Source organism: Protopterus annectens, chromosome 7.part0 (genome assembly GCF_019279795.1).
Source record: "Protopterus annectens isolate FY-2018-M chromosome 7.part0, PAN1.0, whole genome shotgun sequence".
NCBI lineage: Eukaryota > Metazoa > Chordata > Ceratodontiformes > Protopteridae > Protopterus > Protopterus annectens.
Genome location: NC_056739.1, coordinates 1,724,054,985 through 1,724,076,135, shown reverse-complemented (window position 1 = coordinate 1,724,076,135; position 21,151 = coordinate 1,724,054,985). Strand labels below are relative to the sequence as shown.

General features: G+C 41.6%; 1 protein-coding gene across 1 annotated transcript in view; it reads left to right on the top strand.

The window, feature by feature from the left end:
• The window catches only part of LOC122806187 (acylamino-acid-releasing enzyme-like), a 1,918,826-nt gene that overhangs the window by 17,707 nt on the left and 1,879,968 nt on the right, over nucleotides 1–21,151 (top strand). The window lies entirely within an intron of this gene.

Sequence of the window (21,151 nt, the reverse complement as noted above, 5' to 3'; positions counted from 1 at the left end):
GCTTTTGCGAGGTCCAGGTAGGCTGTGTGGACTACCTTCCCTTCATCTATGGCCTTGGTGACTGTTTCAAAGAAGTCGACCAGGTTCAAGAGGCAAGATCTGCCCTTAACAAAGCCAAATTGGTTAGGATCCAGTGTTTGGAGGTCCCCAATGTCTTTGCTTATGAGTTTCATGCTGATACGCTCCATAGCTTTGCAGACTAGGCTAGTCAGGCTTATAGGGCGATAGTTTCCGGGGTCTGTTGTGGCACCACCTTTGTGGAGTGGGACCACTGTTGCTGTACGCCATTCCTTGGGTACATATCCTGTAGTAAGGCTGAAATTGAACAGTGACTTTATGTGAGGGTTTAGTTCTTCTTGGAGTTCATGTAAGACGCAGCCCGGGACACCATCCGGTCCCATTGATGCTGTGTTTTTTACTTTGGAGAGGGCAGCTCTCGCCTGTGAATCTGTGATGTCATGGAGGCTACACTCTGTTGGGATAGACATTTGCTCTTTTGAGGGGGGGAGAAGTTTGCACTGAACCTGTCTGCCAGGATGTTGGCAATGTCTGTGGGTTCAGTGTATTTTTTGTCATTTTGAACTAACTCCGAGCATATCTGGGAGTTGCCACCCAGGTTCCTGACATAACTAAAGAAGGCCTTGTGATTATCTTTAGCATCTTGTGCAATTTTTCTTTCGAAGCTGGCCTTAGATGATTTTATGAGGGATCGTAGTTTCTTGCTAGTACTGATCAGAGATGCCTTCCCTTTTTGGGATTTTGCTCTGTCATGTAGTAGCTTCCTCTTTCTGTTGTACAGCTTATTTATGGCTGGGGTCCACCAGATAGGTCTCCTGCCTTTGGAGGAATGAGTCTTGGTTTTATTTGGGATAGCATGATTCATGCATTCCTGTAGGTGTCCATAGAAAGCGTTTGTAAAGGATTCTGCAGTTTGGGCCGTATTTTCCACTGGTCTGGGGGCTTTAAAGGATTCCACCTCAGTTTTGAGAAGTGTGAAGTTTGCTTTTGAGAAGTTCTTCACCGTGGTTTGCTTTGCTGGGGGTGGGGATGGGATATGGATGTCCAGTGAGATTAATTTATGGTCAAATCTTACCAATGAGGGGTATACCTCTGGTATGGAACATAGAGTCCCCATGTTGGTGATGATCAGGTCCAATATGTTTTCCCCTCTTGTGGGATTGGTGACCAGTTATTCCATAGCATTTGAGTTTATAAATTCTAGGAACCGTTGGGCGAGGGTGTTGGGGCTTGAGTAGTGCTCCCAGTCTATGTTTGGGTAGTTGAAGTCACCCAATATAATGGTGTTTGGAGAGACCTTCATATTCTCCAGTGTTCTCAGGAAAGCCAGGTGGGGTTCCTGAGTTTGGGAGGGTGGTCTGTAGCAGGCTACAAACTGAAAGGCAGTTTTGTCCACTGTTAGTTGCACATGGATGGTCTCCGATGCTTCATGCAGTGCCACTAACCTGGAGGTGTGGGTATCTTTGATGAATATGGATACTCCCCCTCCTTTTATGGTTCGGTCTGAGTTTTGGGGCCGAAAAGCATGGTAGGAGGTATAAACTGGTAGTGCTGGGGTGCTCTCGGGAGACTTGAACCAGGTTTCTGTTACTGCACAGATATCGATATTCTCCATACTGAGGAGAGCCTTGAGTGCGTGCATCTTGAGGTTTAGACTTCTGGCGTTGAGCAGCATTACCCTTAGTTTCTTTTTCTTTGTGTTGTGTATGGAGGTGGGTTTGTCCTTTGAGCCTTACCTAAAAAAGGCACTATGGGGGTGGCAAGAGCCTTAGCCAGTGTTTGAAAGCCCAGGGGTGACAGGTGCAAGCCGTCCCTAGCGAAGCAACGTGGCTTGCCGAGCATGTCATCCCAGGCTGACAGACACTGGATCCCCTTTGAATGACACCAATACTTTAGCCAATTGTTAAAATTGATCATTTTGTCTTTATACTGTGGCATCATTCTTAGTGAGGGTAAGATGCTACTCAAGGTCATGGTCATACATGCCTGGGCTGCATGATCAGAGAGCTCCTCTATGTCTCTTTTCATGTAGTCCAGGGAGGTAAGTCTCAGGTCATTCACACCAGCATGGACAATGATGGAGTCATATTTGTACTTGCTTTGGAGTGACCTGAGTGCTTGTGTTATGTGGCGGATCCTGGCACCTGACAGGCAGCTTACAGTGACCTTCTCCTTGTTCAGCCTGGTGAGTGGGATGTCAGTGTGTCTGACAATAGAGTCACCTATTACAAGTGTATTAGGTGTGTTGTTTAGCCTTAAGGGCTGTGATTGTGTGGCACACTGACTTTGTGAACTATGTGATACGTGGGTATTGTTGTGGGGTAGCAGTTGCTTGGATGTCTGCTTTGGAGGTCTCTGCTGCTTGGGCAAATTTTTATTTAGAGCTTCTGAGTATGTTTTTGTGTGTTTATGTGTTTGGTTTTCTGTTGCGATAGGTCTATGTGAGACTGGATTTGTGGTGTGTGTGGTTACCTTCTCCTCCTGACTGACTGTGCCAGTATTGAGTTGAGAGAGCTCAGCCTCCAGTTTGGCTATATAGTTGCATCTCTCACATATATTTGAGCTTGTTGGGAGGAGGAGAGGGTGGTCTGTGTACATAAGGCAGTTGTAACATTGCCTCAAGATTCCCAGATTCACCAGCTGGACTGGAGAGTAAACCCGAAACTGACTTTTGGACATGCCAGAATAGTATAAGGAACTACTTTTTGACTGATCAGAAAGGACCAATAGAGAGCCAAGTACTTAAAGGGAGTATAAGAGGGTGTAGTGCTTTAGTTTATTAGTGCTTACTTATAAGATTACTTATACGAGCAACTGCAGGGCTTTAGAATGAAAATAGAGTGCTTACGTAGAGATTTAGAACAGTTCTAAGGGAAAAAGTGAAGAGCAGACTTTGTAAAGCCGGGAATAGTTTAAACCAGTTTAAGCGGCGCTGCCCGATGCTGCGCTATGCGCAAAATCGTGCAAAACCGCACAAATGCGGGTTCTAAAGCAGGGAAACTGAAAGAGATAGGAACTGACCCAGAGCGGCCAATAAGCTACTAGTTTCAGGGCTGAGACCACTCCTCCAGGGACAGATAGGCTGCTCAAAGCTCCCCACTCTCACTATTGAACAGAGAAGCTTCCTCCTATCCAGGTAAGGATAGGGGCAACACAGGAAACTATACCACAGTCCGGAATTCAGCAAAACCTGAAATCTGGACTAATCTAGTTCAGCAAAGGCAGGAAAAGAGAATATTTTTTTTGTTTTTTTTTTGTTTGTTTTTCAGGAAACAACAGAAAAACACACAGAAAGCACTCTAAATGCTATAAACAGGCTAGAGCACTTTAGTGTGTAGCCTACAACAGTTATACAATACAAAAATGACTTAAATTGATATAAAACAAGTGCAAAAACTGTAAAAAGCAGAAGGCAAATGCAATTTAAACTTTTTAAAGCACAGATCAGTTAGAAATTCACTTTTTAGGCGGGAAAAGGCAGTCGGAGCAAAAAAACTGAGAAAAAAATACTGGAAAAGTCTCTCTTGGGTCTCTCTGTTTCCTGTATCACTCTGCAGGACACCACGAGGAGCTGTGCGGAGTTGTATACTGGCCAAAACAGCGCAAATGCGGGATTTAAAGCAGGGAAACTGAAAGAGATAGGAATTTACCAAAAACAGCCAATAAGCTACTAGTTTCAGGGCTGAGACCACTCCTACAGGGACAGATAGGCTGCTGAAAGCTCCCCACTCTCACTGGTGAACAGAGAAGCTTCCTCCTATCCAAGTAAGGATATGGGCAACACAGGAAACTGTGCCACAGTCCAGAATCCATCAAAACCTGAAATCTGGACTAATCTAGTTCAGCAAAGGCGAGAAAAGAGAATTTTTTTTCAGGAAACAGCAGAAAAACACACAGAAAACACTGTAAATGCTATAAACAGGCTAGCACACTTTAGTGTGTAGCCTACAACAGTTATACAGTACAAAAACAACTTAAATTGATATAAAACAAGTGCAAAAACTGTAAAAAGCAGAAGGCAAATGCAATTTAAACTTTTTAAAGCACAGATCAGTTAGAAATTCACTTTTTAGGTGGGAAAAGGCAGTCCGAGCAAAAAAAAAACAGAGAAAAAATACTTAAATCTGGAAAAGTCTCTCTTGGGTCTCTCTGTTGCCTGTATCACTCTGCAGGACACCACAAGGAGCTGTGCAGAGTTGTATACAATAACAAACTTTTTAAATCACAGAATCGCTAAAAAAAAAAAAAAAAAACTGTCGTTTTAGGCAGAATTAGTTAATACAAAAAGAAAAGCAAAAAAGTGATACTTAATCACTCCAAAGTCACTCTTTTGTCTCTCTGCTGCTGTAGACTCTGCAAAACACCTGGAAGGCACTTGCTGAGTGGAATACAAGCGTAAAAACTGTGCAAAGTTTTATAGCAGGGAAGTGAAAGAGATAGAAATTAGCCCAAAATGGCCAATAAACTACTAACGTCTGGGCTGAAACCACTCCTCCAGGGACAGATAGGCTGCACAAAGCTCCCCTCTCTCACAGGTGAACAGAGAAACTTCCTTCTATCCAAGTAAGGTAGGTTGCTAATAAAGATTAAAAACAAAAGATGGATGAGTATGGATCCCTGAGGCACTCATGTGGTAAGGGGTGCTGGCGGTGATAGGATGGGCTTAATTTGTGTCTGAAATACCTGTTTGTTAAGAAATGTTAGAACCAGGTGACAGTCTGGGGGGCTAACACTGAATTCTTGGAGGGAGTAAAGGAGCAGGAAGTTGTCATTTAGATCAAAATCTTTGGTGAGGTCAACAAAGAGAGCTCCTGAAAGGTTTGCTTTATCCATGATGGGGATGATGGGAGGATTTTGCTCCTCTATTAAAAACTCCTTTAGCCTGGGCAAACATCTGTCCCCCCCACTTCAGTTACTAACAACTTTTTTTTGTTTTAAACAAAAAAAAAACATCTTTATTGAGTTATCACTTTTGAAATAGGCAGTCATACATTTGTATAAATGAAAACAAACCATATTGACATATTTTCAGTTGCAAACATTATACAGCACATATAATCTTTGTATACAGTCATTGTCAATAGAACATTAGATAGCCCATTTAATTCCTGCCTTCCCTTAAACCTCATTCCTTCTTCGAAACATTATTCTGCATGTATTGTTCTCACAAATCCCATTTTTTTCTGTGTAATTTGCTCCTGTTTTTTTCTAAAGATCCCTCTTCTGGTTATTTTATATCTGTTACTATATTTACTACTTCTAGTGCAGTTGGTTTAGAGTTTGATTTCCATTTCAGTTGGTTTAGAGTTTGATTTCCATTTCATATTAATTGTTTTTTTTTTTTGGCAGCCACCGGAAATAAACTCAGCAAGGCTTTACTGTGTCTAAGCAATTCTGAATATGTATCATAGCTCAAAAAATAATAATTTCCTTAGTTACAGCAATTTGCTCACTCAGTAGTTTTGACAGAGTAGTCTACAGTGAATTTTTAAAGTCTAACAACTCATTACACTCCCAAAAATATGTTCTGAATTATCTCTTTCTTTCCCATCACATCTCCAGTGTTTGCAATCAACCTGAGGAAAAATGTTTAGAGTCTGCTTGGGGTATATAAATACCTGTGCATTTCCATGCAAAGATACTAAATCTCCTATACTTTGTTGCATATTTGGGAGCTGTAAATATATCATCCCATTGTTTCTTTGTGAAGTGCTTATCCAATCTCTCTTCCCAATTATTTCTACCCCCCTCTAATTGATTCCTGTAGTTATCATGGGATATTTTATATGCTCTACTAATGATCCCCTTTTTAACAGCAGCTTCTTTTCTAGTGTCTACTAAAAACTCTAGCACTGCTGGTCTTTCACTTAGGATCCCCCTATTCCTTTCTCTTTGCCTATACTCTGATATCAGTCCTTGATAGAGAAGGTAATCTCTATCCTGCAGTCCAAATGAATTCTTGGTCTGTTCCCATTCCTTTACATTTCCCTCTCCAATTATTCGTTCCCAATACTTTCATTTGCCAGTTTTCTCCTGTAAATAACAGCCTTCTCTTGCCTATTCTCTGTACACCTAATTGCAGTCATCCCTATCGGCAGAATCTTTCTCTATCCCTCTGTTGGCTTAGTTCTTAGAATACTTTCTGCTACTTTATGAATATAATATTCTGTATGGTTATTGATGTTCTTCATAAGGATCTGCATCCAAAATCCCAGTCCCTCCTTATTTCTTGAGCTTCTTCCTATTTCATCATCATCCTTTCCCATTTTGAATTATAGCTTTCTGCTTGTGGTGTGTATAGGAAACCTTAACTGTGTATCTCTGAAATGTGCCTTCAAATAAGGTAATCACAAACCACCTTGTTCTATTGCAAGAATCAGCTTATCTTGCTTGACTCTTGCTCTCATCTCCTCCCAAATAAAATCCTTCAACTCTTATTGATTTATCGGCATTTGATTACCAGGATAGTCCACTGAACCAGTATGAGCCCTTTTTCACTGGAGGCCTGGGGAGAAAAGCTCCATAATTAACAGGTACATAAAGAAATAATTGGCATAACATATAGCAAATATTCAACAAGTACAGAACAAATGTCACATTGTTACAGTTATTACAGGCTTAAATGCTGTACACAACTTCTCCTCTGGTTGATGAAAATATGCATAAAACTAAAGGGTAATAATTGGCATTACATATAGCAAATATTCAACAAGTACAGAACAAATGTCACATTGTTACAGTTATTACAGGCTTAAATGCTGTACACAACTTCTCCTCTGGTTGATGAAAATATGCATAAAACTAAAGGGATAATTGGCATTACATATAGCAAATATTCAACAAGTACAGAACAAATGTCACATTGTTACAGTTATTACAGGCTTAAATGCTGTACACAACTTCTCCTCTGGTTGATGAAAATATGCATAAAACTAAAGGGGCTAAAAATGTTTTCATGCTTCTGTCTTGTTATCCATATCCATTAAAACAGAGCTTTCAGTTTTGCAGATTTTGTCTTATCTTTTGTTTAGTCTTTTCCCACATATCCTTAGCTGCTGTAACAGAATCCTTTTAACCCATACTTCTAAGTACTTCATTTGTCATGTCCCCATACATGTGGGTATTGCTGAAACAATTTGTGTCTGGATGCATAGTTTACAGCTATTGCCCTTGTTCTGTCTTCATTAATTTTGTATCCCGAAAAGACTTGAAACTGTCTCTGAATGTTCCACAACACGGAAATGCCAATTTCTGGTTTTATCAGGTACAAAATAATGTGTGCAAATAAAACCAACTTTTTTTGATTACCATACCAATTATACCTGTGAATTTCTGAGTCCTTTATTTTCTTTGCCAGTGGTTCTAAATATAATGCAAATAACAAAGGGGAAAGGACACCCCTGTCTGGTTCATCTGTTCAAACAGAACTTATCAGAGAGGATCCACTCCACTTTAATTTTCACCTCCAGTCCCTCATGTATCATCCTAATTAACCTTATTATTGTGTCAGGGAATGTGAATGCTTCCATTGGCCTACTCCTAAAATCCCAGCTTATTTTGAGAATACTTCCTCTGCATCAAGACCCACCAGCAACAGTGGCATTTTCTTACATTCTGCTATCCTCTGGATCATCCTTGTATTAATATTGCCAAATCTTTTCCTCGTCTCCAGAAAACCACATTGATCCATATCTGTCAATTTTGGCAATACCTTTGCCATTCTTTTAGCCATTGTAGACATAAACACTTTATAATCATGAAATGCAACGACACACTCCCTTCTCCTTCCAAGTATATTACAACAAACAACTCTGACCCAAAAAGAAGAAGCCACCGACTGTGGCAAAAAAGGAGGCCAAATAGTAAAGCAAAACTGTTTATTCTAGCATTTCGGTGTTTCCACCTTTAAGGAATAAAAAAGTTTAAAAAAAACACACATTTATATATCCCATAATTAATTGCATTCAATTAACAATTAAGCAATAAATTGCCCCCTTAAAGTAAACTTTTCCAATTCAGTTCAGTGCTAGAAAAAACAGTTTTGCTTTACTATTTGGCCTCTTTTTTTGCAACAGTTTCTTCTTTTTGGGTCAGAGTTGTTTCTTGTAATACACTTTATAATCATGGTTTAGAATTGAAATCGGACTATATGAAGCTGGATCTGATGGTCTTTTCCATGGTTAGGTATTACAGGTACCACAGCTTTCTTCCAGATGTTGGTGCTTTTTGTCCTTTCAAATTACCTTCCGGGTCTTTGTCACTTTCTTCCCTCCTAGATTCAAAACTTCCATAGGAACACCATTTTTTCCTGGAAACTTTTCTTGTAGGTTGGTTATACATCACTATTTATGTCTCATCTCCTTCTGTCCTGATTGTTAATAATTGAGCCTCATCTACCTCTAACCTTGGCATATTTAATTCTTCCATGCATATTTTCATTTGCACTTTTTCTTGATTTCCAAATTTCTCTGCTTTATACAGATTTTCCTAAAATTTCCAAAATATATGTAATACCCTGGCTGTTTTCCTTCTTATAGGTTTCCTAAGCTTGGCATCAGCTCTTTCTGCTTTCTGTTGCCTGCATTGTTGTGCTAAAAGCTTTTGTGCTTTGCAGCCATTATTAAAAAAAAGCTGCTTAACAGTAGCAGTCTTTCTAATCTCATGCATATTATCCAGGTAGTCCTTTATTTTCTCTTTAGCATTCTGCAATTGCTCCTCTTCTTGTTCTGTGAGATTCCCCTTATTCTGCAATATTTAACCCTTGTCAATCCCTTTACATAATAATTGTTATTTCTTAACCATACCTCTTTTTTTCTTTTATTCCTACCCTATTAAAAAAAAAAAAACACTTTATTTTTATCCCACTCCCTAGCTATATTTTCTGAAGAAATTTTTGTCTTCCCTAACAACTCCTGAATAATTTGCACTACCCATTCGTCAGAGTCCTCCCTGTTTAACAGGTGGGTGTGGAAGAGCCAGTGTCTCATTTTTATTTCATTACCCTGCATTTTTATTTGTTATTATTTGCACATGGTTTGAAATAGTTAATGGGTGCATATCAAAATGTTAAACTAAATGCATATTTTCTTGTGAAAAACTACTAGCAACTCTGACATAATAGCTAAACAATCAACTCATATTTTCGTTATGCTGTCCTTTCCCTAATCAAAGTTAATGCATAGATGTTGCCCACAACTTCAAACCTAAGAAGAAATTACTGCAGCAGTGTCACCTTTCAAACTGTTGAAACTTCCACCATGCACAATCTACTGTATAACATGAAAACAACTTCCGTAGCAGCAGGTATTTTACCTGTGGCCTATCTAAAAGTAGCTACAGATGCTCTGGCCTTCCAGATCTCCATTAACTGCTCTGTAACAGAAAGACAAGTCCCTGTCATACGGGAAAGGTACTATATCATTACATAAAGGTGACAACTCCACTGAATTCTTGAAATACAGACCAGTATCAACTCAGCCAAATTACCTAACTACAGACCAGAATCTTATCACCCCTATCTAAAATCCTAGAAAAAATGTATCCATACCCAGTTTTTAACCATCTTAATAATAACCTTCTATTGAAAATACAACATGGTTTCCTACCCAATCATAGCAGAACAACTGCACTCCTCAGTTTCACCAATATCATCAAACTAGAGACAAAGGTTATTTAGTGTCCTTCCTATTAAGATTTCAACACCATTGGTTATTTAGTGTCTTACCAGAAAGGCTCATCCAGACTCTGCTACACTTTGCTGTGAAGGAAAGGTTAGTTTGCTGTTATTTTTTGTATTTCTGTATTGCCTTTCTATATTTAGAAAGGTTAGTTTGCTGTTATTTTTTGTATTTCTGTATTGCCTTTCTATATTTTGAATACTGTAGTTTGTTTTCTTTACCTTGTGTTTTGCTTGCATTCTGTTTAACAGCATATTAAAACTTCAAAAGAGACCACAGCTCTCTCTGTTCTGAGTCAGGCAGAATTTTCCCCTCCCTCCCACCCATTTAAGTTGTCTTGTTAAATACCACTGTCTTTCTAGTTGCCCGCCTCTTATGTTAATCTGACCATATATCTCATTTCTCTCTACTTTCACTGGCTTATGTGAGTAATCACAAAACCATCACTTTTGAAATCCCACCCTTCAATTATTTAAATTTATTGGCCATCCCACGTATTTCATAGTACCAAAATACAAAAGTAACCACCCTATCAGTCCATCTTGCTGTTTTAAAAATAGTAACTCTCCACTAAACCTTAACTTTTAAACAGGTAAAACTCAAGTTACCTACTTTCATATCTAACTTCTCTAGTGCACACTGCAGAGTGCATTCTTTTCAATCTTACCTTTAAGCATCCCTGTTACTAGCACTTTCTCTAATACCTAAAAGATCATCTCTACTTGACTCCAAGTAGACTTTTCTCTATCTGTTAAACCTAGCACTTGCTCCTACAGTACTTATTACCTTGATACGGCACTCTTATAGATAGCACCCCAAAAGGCAAACCCCCATTTCTCGGTCACCACGTCCCCGGAATCTCTTTTAAAGTTTTTTGTCTAGTCCTTCTAGCATGTCGAGGGATCAGTTGCTAGTGTCCTCTCCTGCTCAGCTGGTGAACCTGGGAATATTGAGGCAATGTTACAATTGCCTCATGTACCTGAACAACCCTCTCCTCCTCCCACAAAACACAAATACATGCGAGAGATGCAACTATCACGGCCAAACTGGAGGCTGAGCTCTCTCAACATAGGACTGGCAAGACCAGTCAGGAGGAGAAGGTTACCACACACACTATAGACCCAGTCTCACATAGTACCATCACAACCTCAAATCATACACATAAACACACAAAGACATACTCGGCGGCTCTGATCAAAATCTACCAAAACAGCAGAGGCCACCAAAGCAGACACCCAAACAACCACCACCTCAGAACACAACACCTGCAACACATAGACCTCACAGTCAGAGTGTCAAACAGTCACAGCCCTTAAGGCCAAACACAATGCCAGACACACTGGTCATTGGTGACTCCATAGTCAGACACACTGACGTCCCGCTCACCAGACTGAGTAAGGAGAAGGTCACAGTAAGCTGCCTGTCGGGCTAGAATCCGCCACATAACGCAAGCACTCAGGTCTCTCAACAGCAGGTACAAATATGACTCAGTCATTGTCCACGCTGGTGTAAACGACCTGAGACGTACCTCCTTGGACTACATGAAAAGAGACATTGAGGAGCTCTCTGATTATGTAGCCCAGGCAGGTATGACCCTGACCTTGAGCAGTATCCTACCTTCACCAAGAATGATGCCACAATACAGAGATAAGATGATCAGCTTTAACAATTGGCTTAAACTCTGGTGTCATTCAAAGGGGATCCAATGTCTGTCTGCCTGGGATGACATGCTGGACAAGCCACGCTGCTTCGCAAGGGACGGCTTGCACCTGTCACCCTGGGATTCCGGATATTGGCAAAGGCTCTTGCCACCCCATAGTGCCTTTTTAGGCAAGGCTCAAATTCTAAACCTACCACCCTAGAACACAAAAAGGAAAAAACTAAGGGTAATGCTGCTCAATGCCAGAAGTCTAAATCTCAAAATGCACGCACTTTCGAGGCCCTTCTCAGTATGGAGAACATCGATGTCTGTGCAGTGACAGAAACCTGGTTCAAGGCTCCTGAGAGCACCCCAGCACTATCAGGTTTTACCTCTTATCATGCGTTCCGGCCCCAAAATCCGGACAATACCAAGAAAGGAGGGGGTATCCATATTCATCAAAGACACCCACACCTCAAGACTGGTGGCAACGCACGATGCATCGGAGACCATCCAGGTGCAATTAACCATAGGCAAGACTGCTCTGCAAATTGTAGCATGTTACAGGCCACCCTCACAAACTCAGGAACCTCACATGGCCTTCCTGAAAACACTAGAGGGGATAAATGTATCACCAAACACCATCATACTAGGTGACTTCAATTACCCTAATATAGACTGGGAACACTACTCAAGCCCAAACACCCTAGCCCAAAAGTTCCTGGAATTCATAAACTCAAATGCCATGGAACAACTAGTCACCATCCCCACAAGAGGAGAAAACATACTTGATCTCATCATCACGAACATGGGAGCACAATGTTCAACACCGGAAGTATACCCCTCACTGGTGAGATCAGATCACAAACTAATCTCGCTGGAGGTCCTCATCCCACCCCCACCTGAAATAAAAAAGACCACAGTAAAGAACTTCTCAAAGGCCGACTTCACACTTCTAAAGACTAGTGTGGTCTCCTTTAAGGCCCCCGAGCCGACGGAAAACAGTACTCAAGCCGCTGAATCACTTACAAATGCTTTCTACCAGCACCTGCAGGACTGCATGGATAAGGCAATCCCAAGCAAAACAAAGACTTTTGTACCAAAGGCAAGCGTCCACTCTGGTGGACCCCAGCCATAAACAAACTCTACAACAAAGGAGGAAGCTACTACAAGATAGAGCAAAATCCTTAAAAGGTAAGACACCCTTGATCACTATAAGTAAAAACTAAGAGCTCTCATAAAATCATCCAAAGCAAATTTTGAGAGAAAAATAGCTAAAGACTCAAAAGACAATCATAAGGCCTTCTTTAGCTATGTTAGAAACCTGGGAGGAAACTCCCAGATATGCTCAGAACTAGTTCAAAATGATGTGAAGATTACTGATCCTACAGACATTGCCAACATACTGGCTGACAGGTTCAGTGCAAACTTCTCCCCCTCCCCAAAGGAGAGATATCTATACCAAGCGATTGCAGCCCCCAAACATCTCCAACGCCCAAGTAAGAACTGCTCTCTCCAAAGCAAAAACACAGCATCCATGGGACCTGATGGTGTCCCCGGCTGTGTGCTCCACGAACTCAACGAGGAATTAAACCCACAGCTAGGACAGCTGTTTAATCATAGTCTTACCTCTGGATCGTGCCCAGGAGTGGCGCACTGCAACTGTGGTCCCACTTCACAAAGGCGGTGCCTCCACCGACCCTGGAAATTACCGCCCATTAGCTTGACAAGCCTTATCTGCAAAGCCATGGAGAGGATCATAATGGACCTCATAAATAAAGACATAGGGAATTTGCAGACTTTGGATCCATCCCAGTTTGGCTTTGTCAAAGGCAGATCATGCCTTCTAAACTTGGTTGACTTTTTCAAACAGTCACCAAAGCCATTGATGAGGAAAGGCAGTCCATACAGCCTACCTCGATCTGGCGAAGGCCTTTGATACAATACCCCACTCGGGTATCATTGAAAAACTCATCAGCTTAAATGTTAACCCATACATCACAAGATGGGTTGCAAACTGGCTGAGTGACAGAACCCACAGGGTCAGAGTTGCTGGCGCCATGTCAGACTCAAAGCCTGTCACAAGTGGTGTACCACAGGGCTCAGTCCTGGGCCCACTCTTGTTTGGCATCTACTTTTCCAGTACAAGCAAACACAGGAGGGTTATGGCTGACAAAGTTTGCAGATGACTGCAAACTGGCCATAGTAGAAAACACATCTGACACAGATATCCTTCAGAAGGGTCTCACAGAAGCGGATAACTGGTGCCAGAGCCATGGCCTAAAGTTAAATGCCAAAAATGCATAGTCATACCCTTCGGGAAAAACAAGGTTACCCCTAGCTACCAAATAGGTGGCAATCCACTGAGTACAGAAGAAGTTATCAGGGACCTGGGGACCCAGGTTGATAGTAGTCTGTCATTCGACACCCATGTAGGTAAAGTAGTTAGGAAGACCTTCTACATTGCCCACCTTATCATGAAGGGATTCTCATCTAGATCAAGGGAGGTCATAGTCTCCCTATACTCATCACTCATCAGACCAATGATTGAGTACAATGCCCCATTCCGAATGTATCTGACCCGACACTTGCAGCAGCTGGAGAGGCCACAAAAGTTCCTCACCAAAAGGATAAAGGGTCTCAAACATCTGTCCTATGCTGCCCGACTGAAAGAACTCCAGCTCTATTCAGTAAACACTTGCTCAGAGGTGACCTTTGCCTAACATACAAGGCCATGTCAAACCCAGATTTGATGAATATGCTTCACCTCAAAAAATCTAGATCCGTCAGAGCCACAAGGGCGGGAGACTTAAACCTCGACACGGCTATTAATAGGACGTGCTGGAGGGATAGATTCATCACCCAAAGACTCCTATGCTGTGGAATAAAATCCCGGTATATGTGAGGCAGAGCACCTCGCTGGCCTTGTTCAAGAGAAATCTTGACCAATGGATGGGAGATCGCAGATATACCCCAGGGATTACCTCAGTGTCACTGCTCAACAGAGGCACAGCAAAATAATGGGTATAGTTCCCCATACTAAAGGGGTGGCGTAAGCCACAAAACTATGGGCTAGGCTTGTAAATGCCCTCGGGCAGATAGCCTAGTATGAACCTATGAACCTATGAACCTATAAGATTTCAACACCATTTGCCATCACAAGCTTCTTCTGGAACTATCCTCTCTTGGTCTCAGTCAGGCATCCTTATCCAGGTGTCAAAGCTATCAAACATACAACGAGCAGTCAGATGGCAACAAGACATCTCGCATTTTTTTACCAGTCAATGTGAGTGTCCCACAAGGATCTATACTGGGACCACTCCATTTAGCATATTCACAAATAAACTCCACACTACAACTGACCTAGGCACCATCGTGCAACAAACAGATGACTCAATGCTCATCTGCTCCTCCCAATCCCTTCCTAAATTTCAAGAAATCAAACTACTGTCTTTTTCCTGAAGAAATGCACAATTATACCCTTTTGGCAGTAAACCATCCCAGCTAATTATCCTGTTCTTAATACACCCCTAAGAGTTGACCCATTTGTCAGGGATCTGGGTACACACATAGATAGCAGCCTTACCTTCGACCCCCACGTGGCTACAGTGGTGAGGAAATCCTTTTATGTTGCACAGCTTATAAGTAAGGGCATAGCGTCTAGGCCCAAAGGGTCATTATCCCACATTACTCAACCCTTATCAGACCAATCCAAGAGTACAGTGCTCTCTTCTGTATGTACCTGACCAGGTATATGCAGCAGCTAGAGTGAACTCAGAGGTTCCTTATAAAAAGAATACAAAGTGTAATAAAGCTGCCTTATGCAGGGCTCAAAGTTCTTTCCTTCTAGTCAGTCTCCTATAGATTAGGTGGGGTGATCTGTGCCTGGCTTACAAGACGTCCTTAGACCCCACACTTATGAATGTCCTGCATGTTTGCAAGTCAAATAATACCAGAAATACATGGTCTAGGGACCTGAATTGTGTCTTTGCCTTAAACAGAACATGCTGAAGAGACAGATGTATGTCCCAGAGACTGCTCCTTCTATGGACCAGGCTTTCCATCTATATAAAGCCGAGTTAATTTATTACCCAGTTAAGCACAACCTAGACCAGTGGATAGGGAATAGGAAATTTACACTGGCTCTGGTACCCTTGTCCCTTATGGACAGATGTAGGTTATAAATGCCTGGCCCTCAATATCTCATTTGGATACAGGGCATCATTATTCTTTCAGGAAAACTTGACTGGGTTTAGAAAGGCCCCCTAAGGTCATTAGCCTAGTAACAGCCTATGATTCTACAATCTTGAACTCTAATAACAAGGCTTTATTTTTACTGTGTATCTAAACAATGGAACATCATCCCTCTTGCACTTAGACTAACAGACAATGAATAGCTTTCAAAATCCAACTTAAAAAGCACCTCAGCAGTAATTGGCTGTGTTCATTTACAACACAAGGCTAGATTCTAACACGCACATACACTTAGCACTTCCCAGTTAACTTACTGACTCTTAATACACTTCTAATATCTCTCCTCCTCCCTTCCCCTATTTTCCTTTCCTCTCTTTTCTTCAACAAAATATAACACAGGACACCCAGATCTCCTCCCACTCCTGCATCTGCAACTAAGAGTAAAACTTTCTTTACATCACTAACTCTGTAATTATTTTTTCTTTCCAATCACTCATTCTAACTACTCTCTTCAAGAACTTTTCTTCTCCCACATCCCCCTCAACTACTGTCTGTATACTAATCTTATCTCTACCAGTCTGTTTCCTGTGCATGTAATCTAATGGTGACATTTTGCTATATATTGCCCTAGCTATATGTGTAATACTGACTCTGTAATTCTGTTACCTGTAACATATTCAGTGTAATTTGGTATAGTTTCCTTTTTCTCTACTATGTTACGTATGAGACTGATAATAAATATCAACACTTGTAATATATACAATGTTGAGCTTTTCTACCAAGGCCTCCACTAAAAATGGGTCTTGCTCAGTTGGACTATCCTGGTCAACAAAAACAAATAAAATTATTATTGTGTTAAACTGTTGAGACCAGGCAGAGTTCATAGTGAGATCCGGAAGATACAATAACAGAAGTTTAATAGTTTCTGTACTTTATTTAGTCTAGATTTGTTTTAATGGTTGTAGTACTTTTTGAAAACTAAGTAGTACTGCTTTTTTCTGTTACACAGGTAAAACAAGATTTTACATGTATCTCTTACTGCTATGTGCTTATGAATACAGACAAATAATGCCATAGAACTCATTGGTAGTGCCCCAATTGGACATATTTAAGTCCTTGACGATAGTATTCCATCTGTTTCAATAAATATCCTTGTTTGTTGTGTTACCATTACCCATTAGTAAAGTCTAGGAAGTGTGACTGATTTTTAGGTTAAAATGGTGGTATTATGATCTATATAAAAATTACCATTGGTGAACAGCAGAAATTTCCCAGGTAATGTAACCATTGGTGAACAGCAGAAATTTCCCAGGTGTCTCAGTATGATGTCTTAAGATGTTGCCATCTCTAGTTGTGTTTTATACTGTTATTACCACACTGTGTTGATTAATGTAGTCGGTTAATGCTTATGATGATATGACACTGAGTAGTTTTACCTAGTTGGTGTGGGGTCATTAAAAATCTCCCATAAGGATCTTTTTATTTAAAGAAAAAAGTTTCAGTCATTTATCAAGCTACTTTTACCCTGTACTCTGGCTTAGGATATTAAACCATCTGAACTTCTGATGAACAGAACAGCAGTTACTAAAGTGACTGTAGTTAGTAGTGAGCAAGTGTAACCTTATGCGTAGTGTTGTTTCTTTACCTGGCATTCAGGCTAATCCAGCTTGACCTTTTTTTGGTCACGTATTTCATAGGAGTATGCAAGATGCACTCTAGGAAGTTTGATCAGCTAACATAGGTTCAAAGGTAGGTACTAGGCTATCGGCCCTAGGGCCTATACAAGCCTAGCCAAAAAGGTACCCTGGCTTTCGCCACCCAAGAAAATTATTTTCCTGTGCCCCTGTCGAGCAGAGCCACAGAGGTGATCCCTGGGGTGAATTTCCAATTTCCCATCCAATCATCAAGATTTTTTTTGAAGCTTGCTAATGAGGAGCTTTATTTGATATAGTAGGTAGTTTGTTCAAGAGTATGGGAAGTCTCTGGGACAAGACTCTATCCCTCCAGCATGTTCTGTTTATTGTGGTGACAAGGTCTAGGTCCCTAGAGCTTGTAGCTCGGAGGGATTGAGATTTCTTTAAGTGGAGCATGTTCAACAGCTCTGGGTTTGACATAGCTTTGTATGTTAGGCAGAGATCGCCTCTGAGTAGGTGATATGCGACGGAGTAAAGCTGGAGTTTTTTGAAATGGTCTGCGTAGGGCATCTGTTTGAGGACAGTAATCCTCTTTTGAGGTATTTCTGCGGCCTTTCCAGTTGTTGTAGATGTCTTTTCTGGTACATACCAAAAGGGGCATTGTACTCTATAATGGGTCTAATGAGTGACGAGTAGAGGGGAACAATGATATCTTTTTCTCTGGATGAGAAACCTTTTGTGATGAGCTGTGCCATGTAGAAGGATTTCCTGACTACTGTGGTGATGTGATTATCAAAGGAGAGACTACTGTCCACCTGTGTCCCAAGGACTCTTTATCACCCTTTCAGTGTTAAGTACACTACCACCTATGTTGTAGCTCATGGGTGCAGAGTTTTTACCAAAGGGTATGACAGTGCACTTTTTGCCATTGAACTTGAGGCCATGGCTTTGACACCAGGCATATGTGTCAGTGCTTATTGTAATATATCTTAAGAATGGTAAAAGTTAAAGATGCAACCTTTTAAGAATCGGTGGGGGGGCTGTACTTTAAAGTGATTTTATGTTGTAAGTATTATAGGAGTGACACTGTGAAGAGATTCTGGATGCCAACCATTCTGGCATCAAACAAGGAGCATAGTGGCTACCAGTGTGAAAAAAGGTATGTCACACATTATCGGTTTTATTTATGGGATAGTGTAAATGATGGCTGCTCTTTGGCTAGAACAGTATGTGTATGCTTCTTGTATGAAGTTTGTGTTGTCAGAAACTAATCCTTAAAATGTAGTTTGAAATGTAAATTACTTCTGGTTACATGGTTAGGAGGTGGAGCTTTCTTTAAGATGCAGTGAGCCTAGATGCAAGCACTTATTTACAAGTGTGGCAGTTTGCACAGGTTGTTGCAGGAGGCAGTAAAGATTCCAACTTTGTATGGTCAAGCAGTGGTGTTGCTTTGTAGGTGCAGTGAGCATGAACTTGCATACCTTATTTTTAAGTATCCGCAGGATCTTCAGGCTGGAGCTGGAGGCAGTAGAGAAGACGGACTATACCACGCAGAAAATATTTTTCTAAGATGCCATTTTCTCTAGTTCATAGGTTCATACTAGGCTATCTGCCCTAGGGCATTTATAAGCCTAGCCAGAGTATGTTTGCCTTTCGCCACCCATTTTAAATTAATTTTGCTATGCCCTTTTTCGAGGTTAGTATACTGTGCCTCTGTCTAACAGTGACACAGAAGTGATACCCGGGGTAAACCTACGATCTCCCATCCACTTATCAAGATTCCTCTTGAAGAGAGTCAATGAGGGACTCTGCCTAACCTGGACTGGGATTTTATTCCAGAGTGAAGGGAGCCTCTGGGTTATGAATCTGTCCCTCCAGCATGTCCTATTTATTTCAGTGCTGAGGTTCAAGTCTCTCGAGCATGTAGCTCTATGGGATTTGGATTTTTTGAGGTGCAGCATGTCCCTTAATTCTGGGTTGGACATGGCTTTATACGTCAGGCACAGGTTGCCTCTGAGCAGGCAGTATGCCACTGAGTAGAGCTGGCGTTTCTTTAACCGGGCAGCATATGGCATCTGTTTGAGCCCTTTGATCCTCTTGGTGAGGTACTTTTGGGGTCTTTCCAGTTGCTGCAGGTGTTTGCTAAGGTACATCCCAAAAGGGGCATTGTACTTGATTATGGGCCTGATGAGGGATGAGTAAAGAGGCACGATGACCTCCCCTAATCTAGATGTGAATCCCTTCATGATTAGGTGGGCTATATAAAATGTTTTTCTAACCACTTTGGCCACATGGTTGTCAAATGAGAGATTGCTATCAACTTGGGTCCCCAGGTCCCTAATTACTTCTTCTGTACTTAATGGATTACCACCTATGTGGTAATTTGTGGGCACTTTGTTTTGCCAAAGGGATGACTATACACTTTTTGGCGTTTAGCTTGAGGCCATGGCTCTGGCACCAGTTGTCTGTTTCTATGAGGCCCTTTTGGAGGATGCTTGTGTCGGCTGGAGAGTCGATTATGGCGCCCAGTTTGCAGTCATCTGCGAACTTGGTCAGCCACAGTCTTTCTGTGTTGGCCTGTACCTTTGAGAAATATATACCGAACAAGAGAGGTCCCAGGACTGAGCCTTGTGGGGCGCCACTTGTAACTGGTTTGGAGTCTGATATGGCTCCAGCAATTCTAACCATGTGGGTTCCGTCCTTGAGCCAGTTTGCAACCCATCTAGTGACATAGGGGTTTATATTTAACCTGGTGAGCTTATCTATAATGCCCGAGTGGGGTATTGTATCGAAGGCTTTTGCGAGGTCCAGGTAGGCTGTGTGGACCACCTTCCCTTCGTCAATGGCCTTGGTGACTGTTTCAAAGAAGTTGACCAGGTTTAAGAGGCAGGATCTGCCCTTAACAAAGCCGAACTAGGTAGGATCCAGTGTCTGTAGGCCCCCAATATCTTTATTTATGAGGTCCATGATGATCCTTTCCATAGCTTTGCAGACCAAGCTAGTCAGGCTTATGGGGCGATAGTTTCCAGGGTCCGTTGAGACACCACCTTTGTGGATAGGGACCACTGTTGCTGTACGCCACTCTTTGGGTACATATCCTGTAGTAAGGCTGAGACTGAACAGTAGTTTTATATTTGGGTTTAGCTCTTCTTGGAGTTCATGTAGGACGCAGCCCGGGACACCGTCTGGTCCCATTGATGCTGTGTTTTTTGCTTTGGAGAGGGCTCTTACCTGAGGAGATGTCAGGGGCAGCACTCTGCTGGGATAGTTATTTGCCCTTTTGGTGGGGAGGGGGGGGAGAAGTTTGCGCTGAACCTGTCAGCTAGGATGTTGGCAATGTCTGTGGGTACGGTGTATTTTTTTGTCATTTTGGACTAATTCTGAGCATATATGGGAATTCCCACCCAGGTTCCTAACATAACTAAAGAAAGCCTTGTGATTATCCTTAGTGTCCTGTGCAATTTTTCTCTCGAAGCTGGCCTTAGACGATTTTATGAGTGCCCTTAGTTTTTTGCTAATACTGATCAGAGATGCCTTCACGTTTTTGGGATTTTGCTCTATCATGTAGTAGCTTCCTCCTTCTATTGTATAGTTTGTTTATGGCTGGGGTCCACCAGACAGGATGTCTGCGTTTGGAGGATTGGGTCTTGGTTTTATTTGGGATTGCATGATCCATGCATTCCTGAAGGTGTTCATAGAGTGCATTTATAAAGGATTCTGTGGTCTGGGCCATATTTTCCACAGGCCCGGGGGCTTTGAAGGATTCCACCTCGGTTTTGAGGAGTGTGAAATTTGCTTTTGAGAAGTTTTTCACTGTGTTTTTCTGGGCAGGGGGTGGGGTCAGGATGTGAATATCCAGTGAGATCAGTTTATGGTCTGATCTTACCAGTGAGGGATACACTTCTGGTCTGGAGCATAGAGTCCCCATGTTGGTGATGATCAGGTCCAGTATGTTTTCCCCTCTTGTGGGAGTGGTAACAAGTTGTTCC